We start from the raw sequence: 21,119 nt of genomic DNA on the forward strand, positions 1-21,119 counted from the left end.
CTCTCCTTGTTTTGGGCGAAGTTTGGCTTTTGCATGGAATATGAAAATGAATAAACAGTCATAGATTTCCGCTGAAGCTCTGCACACACGCAACACATCAGTCCAATCGCGGGCTATGTCAATGAATGATATAGTTTGGCTACATGATTTGACCGACGATACACACGGCAGATTTACAGAGCGACCAGAAATTTATGGCGATGTTCGATCTAGATGTAATTTAATGTTGTTGGCGCACATAAATCAAGCTCATCCAATATCTACTCGTGCTGATATCTGTGCTTGAGTCTTGTAAACTTGGTAATATACGGACATTATCGTGTCCGACGTGTGCTTGCCTAGTTTTAATTGGATTTGATCTCGAGATAAAGCGGGCTTTATGTTACAATTTGCATTAATGTTGAGTTAATCAGTTGATCACTCGTAATTTATTACCTATCTATCATCTACCTGTATTTGGTCGTAAACTAGCTGCCACACTCTAGTTTCGCTTAGCTGGAAATTCTGAAAATCTTTTCATAGTGAGCTTTTTCATTATCAAGCAAACCGACACGCAAAATCCCAAGTTTCTAGACACAGCAGTTTGAGCTGTACGTTAGTCATTTAGAACTTAAAATATACTTACCTACTTACATAAAATAACTATGCAGTTTAAAAGCTAAATTCAGAAAAGAGGACTAAAAAAGTGCCCGTGACTTTGCCAAATAAGTAGGTGGTAAACTCCGATCGAGTAAATAGGAGGCATAACAAGTGTAGTGTTTTAATTAATACCATAAATTTTGTCAATTACAACTTTCACCTTGAAAAGATAGATTTTACCAGTATTAATAACATTACCTTAAATATTTAACATAATTTTTATCGTATAGCTATAATAAGTTAACTCAGTGCCCGGTTAAACCAACTGTGGTTTTTGTGGCACTAAATGTAACAAAAACCCTCTGTATATTTTTTAAGTTAATAAATATATATAAAATAAAATAAAATATTATGTCTGTAACCGGCCTTATAATATAGGCGCATGCATACATAGTCAGGTGTAAAATTAACTTCTTCAACTTTCTTAGCGGCAGATATAGCACGCTACAAATCGGTGACCGTTAAAAATAAATTATAAATAACGAGCGGGCAATAACGAGCTGTTCGCAGGTCGCGATACAGCCAGATAAATCACGGCCGACTGTCCGCCTTTGTAATAGTGTGAGTAATAGGAATGGGAGATCTGATGGGCTGTCTATACTCCATGGTACGACCATTGACCCGAGTGGCGTCTAGGAGTGAATAGAAGAGGAAAGAAGATTTAACGTAAATTATTATAGGTACATGTGTGAGCTATGCTTGGAGTTACTCTATTTGATTAAATCAGAAACGAGGAGACCCGTAGAAGAACCAGAGTAACCAACATAACTCAGCGGGTGACGAAGCTGAAGTGGCAAAGGGCAAGGCACATAGTTCTAAAAACCGATAGATGTTGGGGTCGCCAGGTGCTGGAATAGCGACCTCGAACCGGAAAGCGCAGCGTTGGAAGACCCGCTACTGGGTAGACGGAAGACATCGGGCGAGTCGCAGGGAGCCGCTGGATTCAGGCGGCGCAAGACTGCCTCTAGGTTTCTGCTCAGACCAGAGCGCGCTTGGAACCTCGCAGCTTTAGTTTTATGTTTGCGTACAAATTACATCAATTGTTTTACAAATCTAACAATTGACAACCAAAGATTCAACGGTACTTATTTTGATTTTGACTTTAGTTAAGTTCACATCGATATCGCGCCAACGTTATCACAAAACAAATAAAACAGCACCTGTCTTTATTCAGTAAACTAAAGTGTTTGTATCAACATAACCTCGTTATTGCAAACAGGATAAGCAAATTAAGCAGTCAAACATACTGCCAAAGGTGCTAACAACGTCGAGTGGCTTTCGACACCTAGCAATTATCACCAGCCCGATATCTACATTTTAACCTTTTAATAAACGGTTACTTCCGATCGAGATTTATTAAACGCAATAACAAAGTGTGCCTACAAACGATTATCTACCTACTATGTCATTATGGAACCTATCATTATGAATTTATGATAACAAATCATGACAATATAAGACTCAATAAAGCCGCGCAAGAGGCGCCCGCAATGTATTTTCAATTCCACAAATTCGTAAGTAGTATCCAAGTACTTTAGCAGGTAGATTCAGCCACATCGGGCGCATGGTATAAATTCTGGTGAAGTTAGCTAAGGTCGGCGTTGACTTGGACTTCGCTCACACATTATAGTGGCGCGCTTGATGCTGCTGTCGTCACTTGGATTTTCAGTACTAAAATGCTTCTGTTGGAAGGAGATCTTGCGGCTTTATTGACTTTTGCGCTTCACATAGGCTTTCCAGGTCTTACGCGTGTATGATCTCCCTAAGAAATGTGTACTCGGAGGACTCTCCATATTCGGAGCAATGTTTGATTTCTCGTTGACTATAATCAAAAAGAAAGTCGCAATGAGTTTGATTGATTTATTAAATTCAATCAATCAAACTCAATGGAATTTTTTCTACGAATTAATGTCCGTGGTTTGTTAGATTTTTGTAAAAATATGTACATAGATTCAAAGTTACACTGAAATATTTGATCGTTGAGCCCGTACAACTTTGAAACAACATTAACCACATTAAAATATTAATTAATAGGTGAAACGTGTTTACATGACTTTGATTGGTTAAGATTTGAACAAGAATCAAACTCCATTCGTTTGTAGAGCGCTTTCACAAATACACGTCTTTTAAAATAATATGTAATTTATTTAATTTTAAACATAAGTATGTAGCACCTACTTAATAATCGATTGACAGAATCTTCGAAACCAATAAACTGTCGAAGCAAAACCCACCAAGTACGAAGCCTGGAGTCGAAATTAAAAATCACACGGCTCACTTGCAGCCGGCGATAATGATCCGAAATATCAAGACCCGGCGAATTTCCCTTCGAATTAAGCCTTAAGGCCGAGGACCTACGACCGAACACTAAAAAGGCTTTTAAAGGAAATTGGCTGTTATTTTTCCATGGGGAGTAATTTTTTTCCTCGGCGTTTTTAAATTGGTAGGCGGGGTCTACATAACGGCCCAAAAAAATTGGGTCGTAAGCAGCACGCTAAATATGTGATTGGTTTACATTAATAAGTACTTACATAATACAGCTTTGTAAAATTAAATAAGACAAAACAGCAGCTTACTCTAGCTATTTATCACTGCTGAAGCTGATGCCCACGACTTCGTTTGCGTGGATTTAGGTTTTATTAGGGATTTAGTTTTGAAACTCTTTGAAATTCCGGGATGAAAGGTTGCCTATGTCACTTCTATATGTCTTTAACTATATTTACCATATGTGTATACGTAATATGTATATATAATATTCAAACAACATGTCGATCCGATACTCTGTTGCGACGTGATTAAAGAACAAACCAACAATCCAATAAACTAACGAACAAACACATTCGTATTTATAATATAGGTAGTGATTCAAAATTTCATTTCATATCCTTTGATACTTATAGCTAGTCAAGTTAGACCTCTTTCAGTCATGCCTCTATTTTTTTTTAACGTTACGTTAGACGTACGTTAGTTTTGAGAGAACGTTAAAAAGAAAAATCAAGTCTAAGACAGCAATAATAAACAAGCTCCAAACTGAATAATAAAGAACGGGCAGTATATTTACGCGATCGTGCGATCCTCAACATTTTATTTTAACAGCAGGTGCCGACATAGACTAAGACAGTTCCAATCATCGAGTTAACCTCATCGGGAACTTGATACTTTAATGGCCGGTTTCGCGCTTACTGCGAACGTAAATAAAAAATAGCAGCTATATTTAATTATTCCACCGAACAACTATAAGCTTGTTCGTAAACACACCGGTTGCTTTCAATACGCCAACTCTACCAATTGACACGAGTTGCGTAAAGCTGATTTTTAACTCCTGACCCAAAAAGAGGGGTAAAGGGTATCTGTGTATCTGTCTGTGGCATCGTAGCTCCTAAACTAATGAACCGATTTTAATATAGTTATTTTTGTTTGAAAGGTGTCTTGATCGAGAGTGTTCTTAGCTATAATCCATGAAAATGGGTTCAGCCATTTGAAAGTTATCAGCTCTTTTCTAGTTACAGTAACCACAGATGAGAGAAACTCATCTGTGACTGTAACCTTCACTTGTCGGGGTGTTCTAAATTTTTAATTTACGCTTGTATTCTAAAATCACTTACGTACCTTTTTCATAGGAGTAAATTCTAAAAGCTCTGGCATGGCCAGTTTTATTAGGAGAAAGGCTTTGGCCTCGAACAAACAAAACTCTTTCAAGAGTATACTTTCATCTATTTCAGGTGAGTAAGACCACGAGCCCCCGTACGCTTGAAAGAACTATAAGCATGACATTGTATGCACTAGTGCTAATTTGTGCTAAATGGTGCCGCACCCGTACCCGTTGAGCAATGCCATTGTGCAAATATTTTGACAAATTCATAGCCGCGGCACGGCACGTTATAATTTTAACCTGAATAGTAATATTACTCATTACTAGATATGGTTTTCAAGCGAAAACTGATAAAAAACACTTATTTATTAACAAGAAAACAAGCAATGAAGATGCAAAAACTAAAGAGCTGTTCACACTAAAGTATCTAAACTGCCGCGTTTGCGACCAACCTAAATTACAGCACAGACCGGTGCTAAGGCAATGTGCTTGATTCATATTATATTGCCTACTGGAATATAATTGTAGGACATATAATTGCCACTGACAGGTTAACTTGCAAAAAACACGCACTGTATAATTTATTATTAAAACGTTCCAATATTTTATTCACACTTATTCATCACAAACTATGTTTATTAAAGCTGGACGGTGGGCGAATTTATTTATTGACAGTTTTGAGACATTTCTAATTGGTAGATACGTATTTATTTATTGTAACGTTGAGAATAATTTAATGTGATAATTATGGAAATCCGGGCAAACTACATTCTGTACCCAACTTCATAATTATTACTAAGAATTACAGATAAGAACAACTAATGACGTGGTGTTAGATCCACATTAATTCGCAGTTTGTTATAGGATAGTAAAATAGTGGAGGATATATTATAAAATATTGGGTGTATCGTCTAATTCTAGTTTATTTTTACAGAAACTGATCTTTAAGGCAGCGGAAGTTAACGTCGCTCGTTTCGGTACTTAAAAAAATTACACTACATGTGATGCCATTGAAAGTTTAATAATGACAGTTCTACACAAATTTCTCTCGAAAACCTGTTGAATTGTGATCTTACATCACACAGTTTTACACTTCACAAACGCAGCAGGCATTTAAGAGATTTCTAGTAAATCATATTTAAATTACATTTTCATCTATCACATTCATTAAGAACATTTATTAGATTTACGACGTCTTGATTAATACTAAAATATGAACTCCAATGTTTCCATGTAGTTAGGAACTCTCGTGAGAAATGTAGTCGCCTTCATAGGGTTTCATCAAAGGGCCAATTTCGAAAGTCCCAAAAGTTTGTGAATTGAAAGTCCAAAGACGTTTTCGGTCGGGGAAAATTTCGGTCCCCTAATACTTATGCAAACGACGGACATCGTCGCGGTCTGTATAATCTGCCTCATTAATAAAACCAAGAAAGACTTCCGAAGGTAAATAATTGGCGCAACAGGTGTGAAATAAATCTTGTACGAACGAGGCCGTGATTAAGAAGACCGTATATCAAATGTTGAAGGGCGTACCACCACACGTGATTCTATCACTAGGTGATACAAAACTGTTCAATGTTGTCTGTACAGTGTAGCTGGCTGTTAGGTTTAGAAGTCACACACAGAACCCATCTTTTCAAAGGATTATTTAAGTCAAAATAGAACTGCAAAGATTTTGATGAGGCGTTATTCTGTAGATCGCCATAATAAAAACTTCCTTAAACCAAAAATTCTCTAAATCACAGATTAATGATAATCAAGACCCGGGAGTCAAACCAAGGTGCTTTTTTACTTATAAACTTTTTGATAAATAAAATTATCTATTTCTTTAGTAGGTATCTGCCAGTAAATAATGCAGTTTTTTCAATACATAGCAATGAGTGGGTGGAATTATCGTTCAGTGTATTTTTCAATCGCCGAATAAACTTTAACTGACAAGTTTTAATATTTTTGACAGATTTCCTATAAAAATTTCAAAATTCTTCAGATAAAGGTCATTCTCAATAATCAATTGATTAATCGTCAATTTTCGTATGAAACGTATGTGTAAAATCTATGTATTTAGGCAAGCTTGGGCCGGACTGTCACATGAGGTACACATTGGGTAAAATTACACAAGCATAGACGCAGACAAAAAGCTAGTTAGTGGTGATGTTATTAAATGGACCTCAAGTACTACAAGAGCCAAACGCTGAAGAGGCTCACACGCTAACCTTTGCGTGATCGTCTAAATATTTCATTCCACTGTTGTGAAGTATGTAATAAATCAGTTACAAGTTATAAAACAATATTGTTATATGAATGTACTAACATAGCCGAATTATGGATTAAAACTTTTGACACTCTTTTAAAGAACACGTCCTCTCTTGAAAATTTTCAGCTAAAGAACAAATTAGCCAACACTAATTTAGAAAGGATTTAATTCTTAACTGACACTTACTGTAACTGAAATTGACCTTGGATGTTTTGATTCTCAAACTAGATTTTTTTTCTACTAAAATGTCACGCAAAATATAGGTAAAAAAATATTTCATCAAGTTTTGATACGAAATTAGGCGCGCCGCCCAAAAATTTGCATTGTTTTTCACAATACAAACAACAAACACAAAAGGGAAAAGGCAAAATCATCTCAAAAGAATCAACATAATTTCCATTCTCAACAGCGGGGAGGCCAGCGCTCCTCTGACACGCCAATTAAATAGCAATTGGTTGCCAGTTACAAATAAATTTATTTCACGCCTTTGCTTTTATCTTGTATCGCCTGAATTGTTCTCTCTTTAACAATCGCGACTCGACGTACGTTTGCACTCCAGTCGAGGTTCGAGAGTCAAGAATGTGAAGAATTCTTAGAGCCTGTACTTGTAGTGGCTGGTGCGTGTTTTGATTAAACAAATCTCTTGAGATTGAAAATGTGTACCTTTTCATCGATAAGTTATGTTTGAACTTAAAACTTACTCTCTAACCTCCTAGTTACGTTCTCAACGGAGCTTTCCTTCGCAGATTCAATCAATACTCAATAGAGTTAATGTGGGAAATGATGTGTCCTTTTTTACTATAATAAGGTTTAACGATAGGTAGAAATTATACGATTTTTTTTTTGGAGATTAAAGGCATTTTTAGGTCGGAGTAACAACATGACAACATGATAATACGGCATGCTACAAATGAAAACATGGCATTCTATTTTATGGCGAGACAATACTATCGGCCTGTAGAATTGAAATATGACGGCATGATAGTCTACCAACGATTCTTATATTACTACATTTTGAATTTGGTATTGGAGCATGCTGCCCTTTAGCATGCGTCAATGTCGCATTGTGTTGCTCTGACCTAAAACAGCCTTTACCATAAGAACATTAATTAATCACGCGAAAATCTGATTATAAAGTCAATAAGCTTTTTTTTCTACAAAATATTGCGGTCTGGCTTCAATCCTACGTGCTAAATCAAACAGTACCCAATTTCACTTTCTCTAAGAGCAAAAAGAAAATACAAAATTGCCCCCAATGTGGCGAGACTGTGGAGAAATTTACATAGTAATTCGAAAATAGAGAACAAGCTCTTGCAAATAGATTCCAAAAGGGCCAATTGTTAACACTTTGCGGTGCCGGCGCTCAATCAAGAGCAAAATAAAGCGAAATGAAATGGATTTCAAAATACCTGTGTGCCCATTGATCCGTTTCCAGCCCCCGCCGCATATTTAAGTCCGCGGATATCTGCGTAGATCTCGCAAAAAGCTGAGCCGATGCACATGCTTCGCTCCGGTAATGATTGGCCGCCATATCGAACCGAGGAATCCCTTGCAAAAATTACCGCCATATAATATGTACCTGCGTATTTTCGGCAAGATTTCTGATTCGTTTCTTATCATCTCATTTCAATCTTTCGCTTGTTATGAAGCTTACTTTGGGAGGTTCTCTGTGAGTGAACTGATTGAGTCGCTTGCTGATTCCGCCGAGATTTCTTTATTCCGTCCTCTGTGAAATTCTGTTTTATATACGGTTTAAATGCCTATATAATACGAGATCATATTACGAACCGCATGTTCTGTACTGAAACGCAATTAGATATGCGTGTTTGATTACAGATTACGACTCATAGAAAGTATTATTTACTTACCACTATCAACAATAAAGCAGTATCGCAATCTAATAGTTAATAAGCTACGCGAAGGAAACCTGGTTTAACCGCCACTTGTAATTGAAAACCGCTGGGTATTTTATTCGAATCACAGTGAGCTTATCTCAGCTATTTATACGCCAGCCTACACAAATTTCAATAAGGATGCGGAAAGAGTTTAGAGAATTTTACGAGCTAGTATTGAGAGATGAATGTTAAAAATTTCTATAGAGTAATTTCATGAATATCTATAACATATATCTATACCTATAACAAATTGCATCGAGACAAGTGTCTACTTAGTAGTAATAAATGAGAGACCTACTCGTATTTGGCTTAAAACTTAAATATTCCACCGTTAAATCAAATCAGTCATACTTCTTTTCTATAGCATTTATGCGAACAAAATTGATTCTCCACAAATATTTAATTAACTTTTGCTAAGCTCTACATTGTATCATAATAACACGTAGTGCCGAAACAAGAAATAGGATATCGCTTCTATGTGATTAAGATTTTATTCCTTCACAGCCTTATAACATTTAACCATATGCTTATGTTTATGGAGAGTGAAATGCACAAATGGCACAAATTTGTGTTTCTCCTCTATTTACATTTTATTAAATGAAATATAAATACCTGGTAGAGATCTCTTAAATAAGACTGTTCGTGCACAGCATTGAATTACTTTGCACTGATTCCTCAAAGCTGTGCAGATATAGAATTTTATTCTCCATTTTCAAACAAGAATAGGTACGAGTAAATCGAGAAACATACTAATAGAACAATTGTTACTTTGATGAGACGTTATTTTTCCACTCTTTTATTTCAATTTTATTACTTTAAAAAAGTTTTAATTAGAAACGCTCACGCTCAGCTAATATGATGCGACTCTTATATGATCGGGATAATTCGAGAGATACTAAGTAGGTACAGTCAAGTAATGCAAACGGTTCTGCGAACTACCGTCTTAACGGTTATGCGGCGATCGTTCCGGATGGCCTGGAGATTAAACTAAAGTTTTATGGGAAAACTAGTTTTTTGTCCGCTTCTTTTGTTATAATTAGTCTATTTTGTTGCAAGTTAGTGCGTCTATACGGTTTAATACATTTTCATGAAACTTTCGAGTATAGCTAATTATATAGGTATCTACAAAGAGTTTTTGACAATCGCTTTTACGTAGAAATGTTTTAGGCGTGAATCCTGTAAAAATGGCAAGTGTCACAGACGTGGCGTATGCCACATACCTATTATAAATAGGTCAGAACCACCTCTCGCCACTGCACAACCACACCTAATCAGCTGGATGCAAGACGTTAAATAAAATTTAAGTCTATATAAATGTCTGTATACAAATAAGTTGGTATTAACAAACTACACCTGTTGGCCCAGGACGTCTATGGTGAATGGCTTTACTAGAGATTATTTACCGCCAAGAGGTTTAGTGATCCGATACGGTGAGTGTAGAAACCGGATCAGTAGTATGAGCCTTCATAAAACTCCCACCAGACCTATCATCGCCATATAAGGTTAGCGCGTTTCCATCCTAGACTGACGTCATGAATCATCAGCTCCTCTCTCTGTGCGTCGCACTCCTTATTGCTGAGGGGCATGACCTCTTTCATTTATCACATAATGGTAGGAGTTTTCCTGGGATAGTAATGCGTTCCCAGATCCTTTCTCTACAACTCGACTATTAGAACGAGATTTCGACTTTTAATTCAAAAAATGCCTGTGTAATTTTTTTATCGATAAAGCGAAATATCACACGTAGGTAAAACTGCTACATTTGTATACAAAGAGCGTGTCAGATAAGGCAAAAATTACTAAAACTCCACCATTTTGATACTAATCTCACAGTTACGAGGAGTTTGAAGTACCGCGAGAGCCGTTCAGTGGCAACTTACCGCTCAAAACCGACGACACGGGACCGTTTCCACTATACCGGCTCTATTTGCCAGCATGTCAAAGCAAATTGCAGCAATAAAACTATTTTGATGAATACCCTGAGTTTGCTCTGAGCTCTTCTCAGACTTGGGCACTTTTGGCACCCTCGTAGCTTTAGTTTTAAGCTAACGTAATTAATTATCACCACTACATCACTGTCCGACAATCAGAAAGTGTACAATAGTACCCAATTTGAATAATTAATGACTTTGACTTTGACTAAATTAAAAGAAGCTGTTCTAAATAGATAATTTTACGCATACTGACCGCCAAATATTATTTAAGGGATGGTACACAATGGATTTCACTATACATATTTAAACAGCTTAGACGAATAATAGTAAGTCGGGTGGGAAGTTTTGGTAATGCGGACTCTTGTTCAGTCATCATCATTATTTCGAAGCATCGCCGGCTCACTATTCAGTACGTCTCATTTTAAAATGAGACGGGTTTAGCCATAATTAACTACGCCTGGCTAAGTGTGGAGTGGCAGATTTCATACACTTTTAGGAGCATTATGGATAGTGTAGGTTGCAACGCTTTCCTTCACCTTTAAAGCAAGTGATATTTAAATGCTTAAAATGCACATAAACATAGCTTCAAATTGTAAAAAGTGCGCGAAATCCCCGGACATCCCGAATACGATCGTATCATCGTTTCGCCGTACAAAAAACAAGACGATAAGCTATGCTAAAACATCGATACATGATTATAATATAACTTCTCCAAAAGTGTGTACCTACCTACCTATATGTACTTCTCGAAGATTATAATTTGCTGTCCAGCTTTTTTTAGTGAGAACATAGAAGCTCCAGGGGCAGTTTCGTCAAAATACTCGGCCCGGAATTAGGGAATATAATGGGAACTCGCCCTAAGCGTCAGTAACGTCTGACTCAAGTATGTGACTACGAGCCGTGGGAAATACTCGTGTGTGTACGTACGTCCCGTGACCTCTCAACGGTACAGGCGATTGCGCAAACTGCTTGATTGGTTATTGCGTCTAAACAAGCCGATAAAACCTTCCGATTGGAACAAAGGAACCAATACCAACTACCTAGCTAACAAAGATAAGAAACGAAAATGTAACTAACAGTTAATACCTAAAACACTTAAACCAGAGGCTTATTAAACTTACATGATTCTGGCATACAGAAAACATTTTGGTATAATACTAAAATCATTTAACTAAACCTGGCTTAAACTTATTGGGAACGTTCTAGAAAAACGTCAAAAATTTGAAAACTGAAAACTTCCAAAAAAACATTCGGCCAACGTGGGGCTCGAACCCACGACCCTGAGATTAAGAGTCTCATGCTCTACCGACTGAGCTAGCCGGGCATGATACACCCTGTTAAAATTTTGTATTATTATTTTTATACACCCGTGGATTTCCAAATTCCAATAGATTCTAATGTGACGGTACTATTAATAAAACAAGTTCAGCCAGTATAATTTTCCAGCCAGTTTCCTCACGATGTTTTCCTTCACCGTTAAAGCAAGTGATATTTAATTGCTTAAAACACACACAACTCTAAAGAGTTAGAGATGCGTGCCCGGTATGGAACCCCGACTTCGCGAATACGAGTCGGAAGTCTTAACCAGGAGGCTACCACTGTTTTTTTACAATCTGGTAGTAAATATTTATACAAAACTAAAGGATGACCGCGAATTCGTCCGCGTGGATTTAGGTTTTCAAAGATCCCGTGGGAACTCTTTAATTTTCCGGGATAAAAAATTGCCTGTCAATAACATGGACGCAAGCTGTCTGTACCTTTCATATAAAATGGTTACACGGATGGGCCTTTAAGAATCCAGTGGGAACTCTTTGATTTCCTGGCATAGCCTTCCCCAAGATGTAAGCTAACGCTTATACTAAATTCCATCAAAATCGGTTAAACTGTTAGACCGTGAAAAGCTAGCTACAGACAGACAGACTTTCACATTTATAATATTGGTATGGATGGATGGGATGGGATGGGGAGGTACGGATGGTATTCAAAACTATGGGAGGTATCTGAATCATGTCCTTTGGAATAACAGCGGGCATTTTCGTTATAACCACGAAGAGAAGTCGAACGAGGGGGCGGTGCGCAAACACTCGCGGGCAGTGTAATTTGCTCGTTAGGTCACCTCGGCGCTATTTTGTGATACATTACCGTAGGCAAGTTTGTATTTTACGTTTTACCCTGTATAGTTATGGTGTATAATCACTAGGGACCTTTTGTTTATAGCATTTTAGCTTTTGCTTAGAAGCATTTTAATTTTCTTATAAGATTTGTCTTCACTTTTAAAATACAATTGTAGGTATCTATAAGCTTTACCTATCTGGAATTTTAAAATATCTTTGACGCTAATGTGCCTTGAGCCTTAAAATAAATTTGTGATTTCTATTGGACAAAGAGTTCAGCGAGGTTTAATAAAATACCTTCTTGAAATTTACTATTAGCTTTTAATATACAGGCAATGCTTATTATACCCTGACTGCATGTAGTAGGTCACACTGTGGCATGTAACTGCTAATTCTCCGTGCCTTTTTCGTAAGATCTTCCTTCGTAAACAGTTAGAAATGCCAACTTGGCTATGCATTTTCTAACCAAAAGCGTTACATCTGAATACATCAGCATTTTTCAACTAGTGAGTGCGATAGACAAGCGATAAAAGCTTAACACGACAAATATTCCGCTTTCCCTCCCAACTAAGCTTAGGGCTAATTCAAAATATGCGTAAAACATGCGGAATCAAACCGAGCATTAGGAATGCTGCCCATGTCAAACATAAATTGATTCTTCGTATTTCGTAAGATCCCCCCCACCCAAAAAGTGGGGTGTTAAAGGTTTGACGTGTCTGTCTATGGCATCGTAGCTCCTAAACTATGAACCGATTTTAATTTAGTTTTTTGCTTGATCGAAAGTGTTCGTAGCTATAATCCAAGAAAATCGGTTTAGCCGTTTGAAAGTTATCAGCTATTTTCTAGTTACTGTAGACTTCAATTGTCGGGGGTGTTATAAATTTTTAATTTACACTTGTTAAATAGAGTGTCTTCCAAAAAACGTAAAATCCATACTTATCCTCCCTTTTAAAGTTTAATAACCATTTTGATCTAGAGATTAAACCAAAAAAAAACTATTTTTTGCCAAATTTCGTCAAAATCAGCTTAGCTTTGGCGTGAAAAGGTAGCAAACAAACAGACAGACACATTTTCGCATTTACAATGATAGTACGGATTTTGACTATATTATTATTATATTTTGACTATATATACGAGAGCCTAATATTGTCTGCTAAAACCACATAAATAATAATTATATGTTAAGAGCTAGGTACCTATTTCTCAAGCAAACTTGTATCCCTAGTGCATAACTAGTCCGTTAGATCCCGATAATTGCAGTTAGCCCACGGGCACGCCGCGCCGGGCGAAACTGGGTGAAAACCTAGCTGTTGCTACAGCTGCTATTATTGTTTCCACAACTCGCCAACGCCGGAAGCTCTCTGCAAATGGACTTGCATCTAGAATCTAGATATCCTAATTTCGATTCTAAACTTTAGGGTATGATTACAGCTGAGTTTGCTTTAGACTAGTTACCTCCAGTCTTAAGGGACTTTCAGCCATTGTAGATCTTGGATGTTGATGGTATTTACTATGTTGGAAGATATTGATTACATCTATTTTATCAATATATCACTGTTCAATTCAACTGGGTTAGAACGAACGTTAGACCCGATTCGCACTAAGACAGTTTTTAGAGAAATTTTAAAGGATCTTTAAAGATTTAAATCTGTGCAGATGAAGTCGCGAGGATCAGCTAGTATGATAATAAAATTTAATGATTTAAGCTATTTTTTTAATGATGTTGCAAATTATAAGATTGCAAAATACTTACAACCCTATTTTTTTATGATTTCAATTCCTTTGCGCTCCAGAGCTTTAGTACCTAAATTACCTAAACCATTAGTACTAATACAAGATCCGTGGTAGGTACTGACAAACATGGACAGCCAAGCTAATTAGCATTCAGTTAAGACTCCGTGTAGAATCCAATAAGAACTTACCTATACCCTACCTCTTTCAAGTTAGGGCCCTTCTGTTCACATTGTCACTTTGCATCTTTAAGCATGGAATACAAATAATAACTGGCAAATTAGTTATTCCGTATTTACCTCAGAGGGAATAAATTCATAATGCATTTACTACGGTTATTAGCATGGGATATACTATGCATATTCAAGTAATCCGATAATCCTCCTACAATACCTGTCAGATCTATTCCATGTTATTTAGCGTATTGCCTCCTACCGATTTATGTAATCTTCTACTTGCTCCCGTTATGCAATACTCAGACGCAGCTAAACAAATAAAGGGAAACACGAGCATTTATTTAGGAGTTCATTGCGTATTTTCCGAGAATTCCATTTCACATAACACATTGCTCCCTTGCAATGGAACACAAACACGACTTTGTTTTCTTTGAATAAACCATTCAGTTCCTTTGAAACGTCCTGTATACATCACACGATGTCGTTGTAATGCTTTGTAGTTTCTTTAGGACACGGAAAATTATTGCGATATCCGATTTGAATGGAGTGAGCCAAGAACGAACGAGTCTATCTTATTGGACTTTAAGTTGACAACTTAAGCCGTAGAGTTGTAATGGACCGTACCACAAATCACTTGTTGCTTATATTTTTCACGTGTTGAGATGGAAAATGTGGGTGTATTGTTATTATATGTATTATTCTAGCATTTATATGCAAATCGTGGCTTTTGATACAATATTACTAGATCTTTTACAAAATTAAAGTATTGAAATAGGATACGTTAATATAATATTAAGTTAATATTTTCTTTTTAATGGATTGCGTGAGTATGTAGGTACGTTAAAATCTATATGTTCTTATATATAAAAGGAAACCCTGACTCCCAAAAGTCTAGAATCTAGATTGGGGGCGGCTACAGACTTGTCTAACGCTTGTACATTTATTTTTCGCCAGCCGCCCCGCTCACCGCTCCACACATCACCGCTAAAAGTTTTCGGTAGGTACGCGGTAAGGGCTAAGCACAATGTCATCCTCAAAAAAGGTTTAAAGTCACATAATTCGAAATGTATGATCTTCAGAAATTGCAATTTCTTCGGTATAATGTCTTTCGCATACCTGTTACAAAGTAAAACAATGTCAGTGCATCTCGTACATCAGATTACCGTCCGAGACATTCCACAGATAAGTAACTATCAGCGAACGATTCATCAAGATGTGTGCAAAAGTTTTTCTTTTTTTTTTTTTTTTTTTTTCAGTTGTTTCAGCTGCAATCAGTCGACAGACTATAAGCAGGTTAGTTCTGTTGTCGGTGACTTTACCAGACTGGAGGGCCACTGCCCTCAAGTCTGTATAGTATCGAGCACATTTGCCCGCTTCAGTCGCTTTAGTTTTTTAGCAGTTAATAGGCTGTTTGCCAGTAAATTGGGGTGTCTTTGTAGTCGCTCCCGATGTTTGTCATTATATTGATTGATTTCTTCGATCACAGTTGGCATCTCCAAATATTGGTGTATTTCCGCGTTGCGAGCAAACCACGGAGCGTTGGCAATGTTCCTGAGCATACTGTTCTGGGCTCGTTGTATGACCTGTATGTTTGATTTGCACGCCGTGCCCCAGATCTGAATACCATACAACCAAATGGGTTTTAGAATAGAACAGTAAATCAAAATTTTGTTGTTCAGGGATAACGCAGACTGTCTTCCCAAGAGCCAGAGTAGATTTCTAAAGCGATTGTTAAGCTCATCGCGCTTGCGCTTGATATGAACCTTCCAAGTGAGACGTCGGTCCATGTGGAAACCTAGGTACTTGACACATGTTGTTTCGGGTAATGTATCTTTACCTAGTTTTACAGGTGGACAGTCACCATTTTTTAGGGCGAAGGTCATGTGTTGTGATTTAAGTGCGCTGGGTTTAATACGCCACTTGTTTAACCATCGGTTTGTTTCATCCAGTTGTTTTTGCAACTGATTACTTGCTTGGACTGGGTCTTTACTGCAAGAGAGAAAGGCAGCATCATCAGCGAAAGTTGCAACTGTGACATTTGGTGAAAGAGGCAAGTCACATGTGAAGATGTTGTACAAGATAGGACCCAGAACAGACCCTTGGGGTACTCCGGCAGAGCAGGCATATAAGCCAGATCTCGCGTCATGCTGTTTCACTTGAAAAAATCTATCTTTTAAGTATGATTCTAATATCAGAAACATGGAGTGTGGTAAGAGTTGCTTGATCTTACAGAGAAGGCCTTTATGCCAAACCTTGTCGAAAGCTTGCTGAATATCGAGAAAGGCTGCAGAACAGTATTCCTTTTTTTCAAGGCATTGCCGAACCGTGTAATAAACTCTATGTACTTGCTCTACCGTCGAGTGTCGTTGGCGAAAGCCGAATTGGTGCTCAGGTATTATTCTGGATTCATCTAGACTAAGTTTTAATCTGGTTAAGAATATTCTTTCCCACAGTTTAGATAATACCGGTGTTAGACTGATAGGGCGGTAGGACGAGGTTTCCTCCACAGGTTTGCCTGGTTTAGGAATCATAACTACTTGGGACACTTTCCATATGTCTGGAAAGTGACTTGTTCGGAATATGGCATTAAAGAGATTGGCCAAAAATACTAGACACTTTTTAGGTAGCTCTTTTAATAGTCTTGGTGATATGAGGTCAAAACCGGGGGATTTTTTACTTTCTAGAAGACCAATAGTCTTGGCGATTTCTCGGGGAGAAGTGGGCTTTAGCGGGAAGCAAAGTTGCAAGTCCTGTGCAAGAATCGTATCGATTTCTGCGTCATTTGCATCAATAGGGTCATTAGGTCTAAATACTGAAGACAGGTGGATGGCAAAAGCGTCCGCTTTCTCTTCATCAGTGCGAGCCCAAGTGTTACCAGTTCTGATTGGGGGTAAATGTTTTTGAGGTTGCTTTAATGTGTGCTTTGTAGCATTCCAAAGTGAGTGTTCGCCTCGACCTGTTGGAGACATCTGTTCTAGATTATTTTTTGTGATGTTGTTTGAGGTAGTTACTAGAATTTCCTTGAGCTCTTTGATGGCGCGATTGAGGCGTGTTTTGTCACTTTGGTTGCGTGAGGTCTGCCATATACGCCGAAGCCGTCTTTTTTCCTTGATTCTACTTCTTATTTCCAGAGGAAGCCATACGCCAGCGTGCTTGGGGGTTATATGAGGCGTGTTACGCCAGGCAGCTACTTGGATTGCATTTGTAATATATACACTCGCGTCGTCAACTTCATCAGCAGTTTTAAGGGACATCTTTAGATTAATTGTTTTGTCAAGGTAATCCCTAAAGGATTCCCAATCGGTTCTAGAGTTGTACAAACATTCCGATCTTTGATCAGCTGTGGGAATTATTGCACTGACTTCCAGAATAACCGGTGAATGGTCTGACGAGCTGTCAAGGCTTGATTCAATAGTTGTATATAAATGTCCAATATTTTTGGTGATGAAAAAGTCCAGCAGGTCAGGCCTTTTCTTAGGATCCGTAGGCCAATAGGTAGGTTCTCCTGAAGACAGTGGCTGCAAACGATTATTATCAATGCTCATCTTGAGTTCTCGTCCACGCGAATGTGTATAACGGGAGCCCCAATAAGTATGCTTGGCATTCCAATCTCCAGCACTTATAAAGCGATTGCCTAGAGTTTTGAAGTAGGCAGAGAACATGGCCTCGCTAATGGTGTGCCGAGGCGGACAATAAGTAGCAGAAAGAGTGATGTAGCCAGAACGATCCTTAACCCTGATGGTTGTTGCTTGTAGATGACTCGTTACATATGGTTGTAGCAAAGAATGTTGTAAATATTGTCTGATTATAATTGCAGTTCCTGCGTGAGCACTGCCATCTGGATGAGGAGTAAGATAGGTGCAGTATCCTGGTATGTGGAAGAAGCTTCTTTCCGTGACATGTGATTCTGAAATGAGTACAGCATCCAATTTGTTAACTGCCATAAACGCTACTAATTCGTCCTTTCTACCTGAAAGGCCGTTGATATTCCACGTTGCAATGCGTAAATAATTCATTTTTGCATTTTAGCTACGAGTGTTGTTATAAGGCCCAGGAGGGTACTTATTTGTTGTAATAAAAAGTCTATTTTTTTGTTTTGTTGTAGGAGTATGTTTTCTAAAGTGTTGGCGGGTTGTGGGAGTTCAGAGTTTTCACTGTTCTCTTTTGTAGGAGCAGGGGTTGCAGCGGCTTCCGCATAGGTTTGACTACGTGTATGATTCTGTTTAGGTATTGAAGATGTAGTTTTGGCTTCATGGTTGGATGTACGTCTACTTTCTGTTGGGTTTGGTTTCGGTTGTTGTGGTATTCTATTATTTTGCCTTTTGCGATCTAATATCTCCCGGTATACCTGGCAACCTTTATAGTTTGCGGGATGATCGAGAAAACACAATGCACACTTAGCTGGTGAGTTTCTTTCTTTTTTAGGGCATTCAGAAGTTTTATGTCCTTCTGCACATTTGACACAACGATACGGCCTCATGCAGTTGTTTTTGGAGTGCCCGTATTGTTGGCATCGGTGACATTGTACCACGGTTTTGGATTTGCGGGGATTTTCAATTTTTACTCTTTGGTGAAATATGTATTGTATGTCACTAACAGATTTATTTTTAATGCTAGGCTCAATATTAATGAAGAAAGTCGATGTTGGTATTTTATTGGGGCCATATCGTGAGTTAATTATTTCACCTCGTACCTTATTACCTGTCGCTTCTATGGCTTCGATTATCGCACTATGTGGAGTCGTATGGTGTAGGTTTTTAACGACTATACGGAAGCATTTGGTATCCTTTCTTGTAAAAGTGTGTCCGATTAAGCCGTTTTCTCTAATGACATCAATAATTTTTTTGTATTCCTCTGTAGAGTCAATGATGATCCGTAAGTTATTTTTGTTAACAATTTTTAGCTTAAAATGCTCTGGATTGCTTCTCGACTCTAGTAGTTTTGATAATTCATTAACATCCTGAATGCCATACAAGATAATAGGTGGTGGCTTGTTTATGGGTTTCTTTTTGGGCAGAGAATTATTATCATCTGGTGGGTCTACCGGCAAAGCGCTGAAGCTATTAGAAGTTTGCGTTTGTTGCGTTGGAGAGTCACTCCCCACTCGTCTACGTTTCCCTCCTCTAGAACAGGGCACTTTTTGCCAACTGGGTGGCTGAGTTGTTACTTCTGGTGTATCGACCATATCGGAATCATAGTCATTGCTATTCGTAAAATAGGTGTCAATTCTTTGTTGGACAGTATTACTCACATCACTGAGGGATGAAGATCTTGTTCTGTCGAGATTCCTCGTCACTTGACGGGGAAGAGCTAAGTGCACTCGCTGCTTTGATTTATTGCTTTCGTGCTCTTTTTTATTGATTTGGCCAGTAACATTTTGTACTGAAGAGGCGGCCTGGTTGCCCACCACCTCGCAGTCTTCGGTAACCAACTTCTCACACACAGGCCCGGGTACCCATGTGCGCCGGTCGCTAGCCGGATCGCATGGCAAATCGCATTTCTCTTTATTCATACTTTCATAAAAGGGGGGGTTGGGAATAATAGTAATAGCTCTTTCCCAAGGCGCTACACACAGACTTTTGAAGGCTATTTAGCTCCTCCTGGCTCCTGCTAGCCATCGCGAGCGAGCCCGCGTTTGTCGGGTTAGTTTCCGCCGCCCAATGTTCGGCGTTGAAGTGTATCTGTCAGTTTTGTGTTATGTGCTTGTCAGTATAATTGTGTGTGATTAATGATAGGTGTACTTTAGTGTCAGATAAGTGTGCGGGAAAGTGGAGTGAGGATGTGGCAGAGGAAAAATGGGAATAAGGAACTGGAACATAAGGTTGAGGATAAGTAGGACTCGGCTGATGGTTTTAGTTACGTCTGATTCAGAGGGAATCAAACCAATAACAGGCAGCAACCACGGGAAGGAAACACATCAGCCTTGCCTAGGGGATCTACATGACATGCACTCTCCCCCTAGACCATGCGCCAGACCCAACATCGGACAGATGTTGGGAATAGAGATGAACCCAGACTACTAAGTATAATATTATTTGGCCTGCACCCACCTCCGCCCAAGCCTCCGGCTAAGCACAATGTCATCCTCAAAAAAGGTTTAAAGTCACATAATTCGAAATGTATGATCTTCAGAAATTGCAATTTCTTCGGTATAATGTCTTTCGCATACCTGTTACAAAGTAAAACAATGTCAGTGCATCTCGTACATCAGATTACCGTCCGAGACATTCCACAGATAAGTAACTATCAGCGAACGATTCATCAAGATGTGTGCAAAAGTTTAAAACATTTAAATGGTCCCGGGCCAGAAACAATGGCGACCGATTGAGAGATCCTTGATAACTGAACAACTGACTACCGAAGAACGCTTGGTTCTTCCCGTTTATGCAGAAGATAATGGAGAGATGACTGCAACCACAATCTTATCACTTAACTGTCCCGCTCTTTGCTTTACTTGCAAAATAGTGGAAAATCTACTGTAGAAAAGTAAAACAAAACTGAATAAAGTAGCGAGACGGAACTCTGTTTTTAAATAGGAAGTTATAACTCATCTTATTACGGAAATCTGGCAATAAACAGGTACCTACAGAAATATTTTTTTTAGAACGTGTCTACAAAGATGGCTGAGTATTCAAATGAGAACCTATGTACGTTTGTATGGAAGGCCTTGGAGAGTATGCTAGAGACTCTCAAAAACTGCTCAATCAATTTTATTGAAGTTTCACTAATAATAATAGTTAGCGTGCTTTTTGGAGAAAATTCCCGCTTAGTTATGGCTACCCGA

At 38.2% G+C, this 21,119-nt stretch overlaps 1 protein-coding gene and 1 non-coding gene across 2 annotated transcripts in view; both read right to left on the reverse strand.

Annotated features, from left to right (window-relative positions):
- The window catches only part of LOC123870247 (lysine-specific histone demethylase 1A), a 395,360-nt gene that overhangs the window by 121,912 nt on the left and 252,329 nt on the right, over positions 1 to 21,119 (reverse strand). The window lies entirely within an intron of this gene.
- Trnak-cuu lies at positions 11,566 to 11,638 on the reverse strand. The gene has a single exon. It is a non-coding gene; the product is annotated as a tRNA-Lys (tRNA).

The sequence above is a fragment of the Maniola jurtina genome, chromosome 12 (assembly GCF_905333055.1).
Source record: "Maniola jurtina chromosome 12, ilManJurt1.1, whole genome shotgun sequence".
Classification (NCBI taxonomy): Eukaryota; Metazoa; Arthropoda; class Insecta; order Lepidoptera; family Nymphalidae; genus Maniola; species Maniola jurtina.